This window comes from Ixodes scapularis, unplaced genomic scaffold (genome assembly GCF_016920785.2).
Source record: "Ixodes scapularis isolate PalLabHiFi unplaced genomic scaffold, ASM1692078v2 PGA_scaffold9__187_contigs__length_104089568, whole genome shotgun sequence".
Classification (NCBI taxonomy): domain Eukaryota; kingdom Metazoa; phylum Arthropoda; class Arachnida; order Ixodida; family Ixodidae; genus Ixodes; species Ixodes scapularis.
Window position 1 is genome coordinate 37,818,752 of NW_024609884.1, and position 7,258 is coordinate 37,826,009.

Sequence of the window (7,258 nt, forward strand, 5' to 3'; positions counted from 1 at the left end):
CGATACAAATTAAAGCATCTACGTGTTAAAATGTTATAAAACGAGCGTGGTAGAAATCTATGCTAAGCTAATGAAAACTACTTCACAATCTATTGAAGACCATGTGCCACGCGCAGATGTATCAAATTTTCACTGTTTTTTTTTTGGTTCCCCGACGCTATCGCAGATAATCACCTCATTTTTGTGACCAGCAGATAATACAGAACGATAAAAATATTCGTCTGCTTGTCTCCCTTGGTTGCACAATTAGTTTAGCCCGTCTCCCTCGACGCGGTCGGATGCTTCTTCCTTCAAGCAGCAGCAGTCAGCCGGCGGCGATTCAAGTACTGGCATCTTACACAGCCGGGTGCAGCCCAATTTCCAGGCAGACTCGGCGTAGTCCCACGAGCCCATGGCAGAGAGTGCAGTATCAAGGGTGGGGACCACCTATACGTACGTTCGGCCGCGGTGAAAACACACTGCCCCCGTGAAATAAACTGGGCGTCTTTGTTCGTACGGCGTTTCCCGGCGAGATCTCTCGTTCACACGCAGCGTAAACGAAGGATTTCCTATATTTCTTTTCCCCACTCCCCGCGGCATCCAGCCTACTTCTATCTTAGTTTTGCATGACAAAATCTAAGGGGGAAAAAAATAAAGAAAAAATAAGTCTCATAAACAAAACCGAAAACGGAACAACAAAAGGAGAAGGATCCGAAGCAAGAGCGCGAGAAGGACCCCCGCGGAAAGAAACTCCTCGGCCTGGAATAAAAGCTGGGAGAGAATCTAATTATTCGGTTCGAGCGAGCGCGCCGCTCTCCTTAATTCTTTTCTTCAGCGCCTATAGCATCGAGCCGGGCGCGCTTGGCGCTCTCACGCGCGCAGTGTGGTGCCTGCCGGTCTCTTACTTTCGCAATCTCTTTATTTCCCCGCTCATTCTGTTTTTTTCCCCTCTTTTAGACTTTCCTGTGCTTGTTTGGTGCCTTCTGTCTCGACGCGTGTATGTGTTTTGCTCGTCCCCTCCCTCCCTCCTCTGCCCCTCTTCCCCGCGTCATTTTTGTCTGTATAGGGTGTAGAGCAAGTGCCGCGTCCTCCTCTCGTCGCCCGAGGAGCTGAGGACACGAGGGAGAGGAAGAGCGGGAGAAGAGGGGGAAATCGGCGGGGGGGGGGGGGGGGGGGGGACAAAAACTGCAGCTCGAAAAAGTTCGGTTATTAAATGTGTGTGGTTGCCATTGACAACTTTGACGTATTCGTCTTGGGCGAGCATTATTATTGTTGTTGGTGTTGTTCGAGATTTCTGCGTCGCCATGGAGACACGTTAGGTGAAGGGGAAGAAAATGGAGGGAGGGACGAAGGGGGAAAAAAAAAAAAAAGGCGGAAGAGCAGAAAGATGCCGCGCGACGAAGTGAAAGTGGAGGAGGTGGAGGACAGAGCGGGCAGGGTGTTATCTAGACGAGAAGAGACGGATATTATTTTTGCGTATATGCAGCGACCCAACGGTTCGTCCCGCGTGGTATGATTTCTGCCCTTCCCCGCTTTTCGTTAGCAATCGCGGATGGCTGGGGCGCGTAGGGAGGAAGGGAAGAGGCGTCACGGACGAAGAGGGTGCAAGCCCCTGTGTAGTGGCTGGGGTGGCGCCTGGGATAACGATCTTGAATTGCTTCCTCGGGCGCTTTTGAAATGCTTCTGCCACGGGCTCAGTGGCCATCTTGCTTCCTTTTTTTCTCCATCAGCCCCTGACCGACACGTCCTCTTTCGTTTCTTGCCGTGCTTCCGGCGTTCTTATTGGCAGACGGCCGCTGTATTCCCGCTTATCCGCGCAGCTGGTCTTATTTTCCTCGGTACGCTATCTGTTCTCTTTGTTTACGGTATATATCAAAATCGCGCCGAGTCCTCTTTCCCAAACAACGAATCGTCATTCTGAATAAGAGTCCTCTCAAAACATCGAATAAACCTTTTCCTTGTTTTTGTTCAGTCCGTGGATCTTCCTTGTGCTTTTCAGTAATCGCCGGCCCCCAAGCTTTCATTTGAATTCCTCCAAACGTCTCCGGGTAGGAAGGAGGTGGCGGTGGGGGGCTCTAGATTTAAAAGAAACAATGTATGTGTTACCTATACCCTCCAATAAACAAAACCGCCTGTTAAAAATTAGACCAAAAAGTTTCCCGGCCAACAAATCCGACGTGCCGGGAGATGAAATTTGTCATAAACTCAATATGATTTTTTCTCAATTTCGGACGGTGTTTTAAGAGTAAGACAGTTGGCTTTACTCAAGGGGCCAATATATTTTTATGCTGCAGGAAATGTTATGGACCACTTTTATGAATAAAACAGTATTTTTTTTTTAATTTTACAGTTATTTTCGTATAAAATAGCGAACTTGTTACCTGGAGCAAGTTTGTCTCCGAGTCGGATTGCTCCAGTAAGTGCACTGTTAATTGTAATGACATAAAACAAGTATCAGTGTATAGCCACATATTATAACCTAATTTGTTGTGTAATTTTTGTATTGGTATAGTTTACCAAATATATATATAGCTCGAAACTTGTAGCAATTCTAAAAGTTAAAGCAACTTGAATTAAATTTGCTAAGAACAAAAACCATATTGTCTTTTCTTCTAACTTATTTACATGAAAGTCCATATACAGTTTAGAAATTCTAGTCATAAGTCTTGGATGTAATAGTTTGTTGTATTTTGGGGACAACCAGTTGAATAAGCTAATTTGAAGCCTGCCACTCAATCATTGGTTCAACTCTGCTGACTTCACTGCAATGCTACTGCCGGCCTCAATGATGCCAGATGTTTTTGGAAGCTATTTTATCATGATTCATTTGCTGTTATATAAGCTCATTGCACCTTCTGGAATATCCGAGGGACGTTACGGAGGGCTAAAATAAACAATTAATTTTAACAGTAATGACACCTGTAGTCTGGGAGAAAGGCGAGCCAGACAATGATGTTTCAAGCTCTGGCAGTCGAGTGTTCGTACCGGATAAATCCCCAGAGCACAGTGCGATTAATTAAGCTTGCATATACAGCCTAGTGTACATTATGGATACGATAGCCCAGTACTCAAATAAATTTAACCCCTTAAATATTATTAAAAAATTCATTATAATGATGAAAATTTTTCTATTCCCCATTTTGGTTTTGCCTTAAAACTCCATGGCTAGAAAGAGCTTCTGGCTAACAACCCCCGTACGATTTAACATGAACAGGAGCGAAGCTGGTAGGAATAACATAAAGCTTCCGATAAGCCTCAAAGCTGCAGCCGCCGTTTCACCAAGAGCCTGGCCTATCTAATTGGAATGTGTTTGTATAGTTAAACAAATAAAAAAATTAAAGACGTTTACAATTCCCTGTAACGCCGAATTAGAGCGCAGCTCTTGAAGAGGAGGAGGGGAGGTTACGGAAAGGAGGGTACGCCCCTCCTCCTCATCCGTATCCTCCCCTCCTCCTCTTCTGCTTCCCTCCAATTTAGTGGGAAATGTTCGCTAAATTTCCCGTTAAATTTAACGGAAAACATTCCCGCTAAATATAGCGGGGAAAGTTTTCCGCAAAATTTAACTGGAAATGTTTTTCGCTAAATTTAGCGGGAAACCGTTTTCGCTAAATTTAACGGGGCAAATTTTCCCGCTAAATTAAGCAGGGCATTTTTTTCTCTAAATTTAATGGCAAAATTTTCCCGCTAATTTTAGCAGTAATTTTTTTCCGCAAAATTTAGCGGAGCATTAGGGAGTTTTAGTAGACCGTGTTTCCCGCTCCGCTAGCCCTCCGCTTCGAAGAAACCGCTACTGCGCCTGCGCGCCGATGGCCTTGGCTGTAGAGTTCCGGGTAGCGGAGGGGCTGAGCGGAGCGGGAAACACGGTCTACTAAAACTCGCTATTTTTTCCACTAAATTTATCGGGGAATTTTTTTCCGGTAAATTTAACGGGGAGGATTTTTCGATAAATCTAGCGGGAAATCTTTCCGATAAATTTAGCGGGGACATTTACCCAAAATGCAACGCGCGGTGACGTCACGAGTGACGTTTTTATGGGAAGCGTCCCATAATGCAATGTGCGGTTACGCCGATGGCCACGGTGACGCCGCTCAAACCGGAAACGGGCGCCTTAGAGCTGCGCTCTAAATAAAAACATATATGTGTCTAAACTTCTCAAGTTCTTAGTATCTCACTGGAGTCGTCGTTATTTCATGGCAACATTTTCCTTGCACCTCACAGCCACGTATATCTATTCCCCGTCTTTCTTCAAAAGGAGTGTTCTTCGAAATGGAAATAGAGAGAAAAAAGCTGTTCGCTTTTGCGTCAAAGGGGGTTTCAACGTTCATCCGTTAAGTAGAACCAGGTTGTTCATCGAAGTGACTCAAACACCAGTCCTTTCAGAGCAGCGCAAGGGATAGCGATGATTCTCACAGTGCTAGAGGAGAATAGCAAAACAGGACGTGGACCGGACGAAATGTTTCTCCAGATTCTCTTCTAAAACCGTAACTTCACTAGCACGCTCTATTTCCACGAGTTGTCACAGAGTTCGCCATGCGACAAACTTTGCTGACCTCATGCCTTCGACCGAGGTCGTGTTCCGGTGCACCTTCCCGAACCATCCTTCCCTCATGAAAGCACCGCAAGCTTGACACTCCTCAGTGCGCAAAACTTCTGTGGCTCCGGTGAGTCAAGGTTGTCTAGAGGACGGGACGAACAGAGCTGACCTTCGAAATTGTCATGCCGATCTCATGCATGCGCGCAATCCTATTTGTGCAGGGTCGCAATGTATCTGCAGATGTATGTACTGTGATCATTGACAGTTGCCTGCAAAGACCACTGTCCCGGCACGCAAGCAGCATGCAGACCGAAGAGGAACTCTTTGTTGGCGGCTATCTCTTTTAAGTTCCGCTATCTGATTTCGTACTTGCCCCCTTAAATAATATTTGCAGTCCTCGTTTAGCCCATGGTTTTATTAACGTATATTTTCCCTGGTCTTTGCTTGCATTCCTTTTGAATGAAAAGACATACAGCGCCGTATTTATCGTATATGCTTTTCCGCGATTAGAATCCAGGAAATCCTTGTGACTAAAACAAAAACAAGTCAAAAATAAAAGGAAAGAGATAATTAAGAGGCAAAAGGCAGCACTTGGTAAAGGAATAACGCACTGTTTTGAACTCAGAACTAAGTGGTCACTCGTATTTTATACATCCACGTTTCACCCATGGCTGCAGTTTTAGCGTGAAAGGAAAGCACTGTTCCGACTACGAGTAGCCACTAAAGCCCTATCGCGGGCCAGCTGTTGGAATTCACAACACACACTAGCAGGCGCAGTAGTGCCGAATTATTTATATATTCGTCATATTTGTACCATAAAGAATAGTTCTACTTTAATTTTACAACTTTATAAAATTATTAGTAGCTTCGAACGTAAGTTGGCGGGGGGCGAACGCGGCGTGCTGGTGCTGTCGTCTCGTCGTTATTATTATTTTTTTCTTTTTTTGTGGCGAAGGAGAGACAGTTATACGCTCAACCATGTGGAGAGTGTTTTAAGCATCTCTTTACTAAAGCATCTGTTCCGTCGCCGAAGGGTTTGTTAAGTTTCCTATAAATTCAAGCGAGTTGACACCACAAACGCGGACGTGTTGCTTTGAATGACGCTTTCAATTCACGAGCATGCGTGCATTAGGTTTGCTCGGTTTGCTTAAAGCATCGGCTCGCTCTCATAAGGCCGCCTTTGTTTGCACTTACGGTGAAATGGAGCGCACAGTTGCACGGAAGCCTGCAGAACAGTTAGTTTTGTTACACAACCTAGAATGATCAAAGCCTCCGCATCGCCTCATCTTCTTTCATGAAACGTCATCACAGTCGGATCGTGGTAACTCGGCTATTGGGCCCGAGTCCGACCATCGACGCGCTGATTGAACACGAGACCCCGGCCGAACACTGACGCCGCACTCGTGCCCAATCTCAGGCATTGATCGATCTGACTGTAATGACGGTGCGGAGGCCTTCTGCTTATTTAGGTGGTGTTGGCCAGCCACGGAACACCGACTGCAATCAGCCCCGATGCGACGTGGCACAATTTTCGTCATTAACACGCGACTCTCCGGCGTTTATAGAGTGTTCGCTCCGGCGGGCATCGCGCGTTTGGCTTCGGTATGGACAGATTTCCACAACAACTTTTGGCAATGAATAACTCGAGCTGCGTGCTCCATCAAGAATATTTTTAGCGGCGAAGCTCCTTAGGGTCTAGCCTTGTCCGTTCGTCCGTCCGTCCGTCTGTCCGGCGTCCGTGCTCACATAAAAAGAAAAAATGTTTGCGCAGTCGCAGGATTCGAACCTGTCCGGGGAGACCCCTATGGATTTCAAGTCCATCGCCTTAACTACTCGGCCACGACTGCGGGACGAGTAACTCTGAGACGTGGTAGTAACTCAAGAGCTGGGGTTTCTGTCATGGATGAAACGTTGCATGTAGCCGCTCAACGTCTATACAGGAGAGGGCGCTGCGGTCAAATACTCAACTGCGTATATAACCACGTTCCATACCACACATTCTCTTTCTGACATGGACCGTTGACTTAAGCGGTGGAGATGCGTTCCCACGGCTTCTAGAAGATCCAAGCTGATCCGCTAGAAGAACCACTGGCTTTGCATTTCACCGACCATAAAGCAGTAATAATAATGTCCAAACGCAAGCCGGAACTCAGCACTACCTATGAGCAATAAAAAAAAATCAGCACCATCATCACTACCTATGAACAATAAAATCAGTACCATCAGCACCACCAGAGCTTCACCCCAAGCAACATCATTCACCACGTGGAGATGCGGTCCTTTCTTTTTTTTTTGTTAACTGGGCTGGCCTTTCACGTTGATTGCCTCCATTTCTTTGACATAAACAAGTGCCTCAAAACATATAATTAAAATTAATTAATAAATTCACGTTATTAGTTGTCTTTTAGTTACATTCTTTGTTGTAAACAATTGTCCGCCTGGTTGTATAATCCACTTGCAGGGACCGCATTTGTGTACCTTTCACGGCTTAAAAAAGAATCTGTATTTGATAGAAAAACAAAAAAATACCCTGTATAAAAACATACCAATCAATATTGGCGTCAGAGTTTGTAGATTGTCGAAAAGCACTTTGAACGAAATGAGCACATTGCTCGGTTCCCTCTTCTTGTTGATTAAAAAAAATATGTTTTTTTTTTTTGTAAGGAAACCGATTATTCTTTGAGTGAGCTGAATTCGAGTGCTTTTTATAGGCAAAGATATGCTTCGGATTCGTGTTTACTATCT

The 7,258-nt window shown here is 45.3% G+C and overlaps 1 non-coding gene across 1 annotated transcript; it reads right to left on the reverse strand.

The window, feature by feature from the left end:
• Positions 1–6,279: 6,279 nt before the first annotated feature.
• Trnas-uga lies at positions 6,280–6,360 on the reverse strand. The gene has a single exon. It is a non-coding gene; the product is annotated as a tRNA-Ser (tRNA).
• Positions 6,361–7,258: the final 898 nt, after the last annotated feature.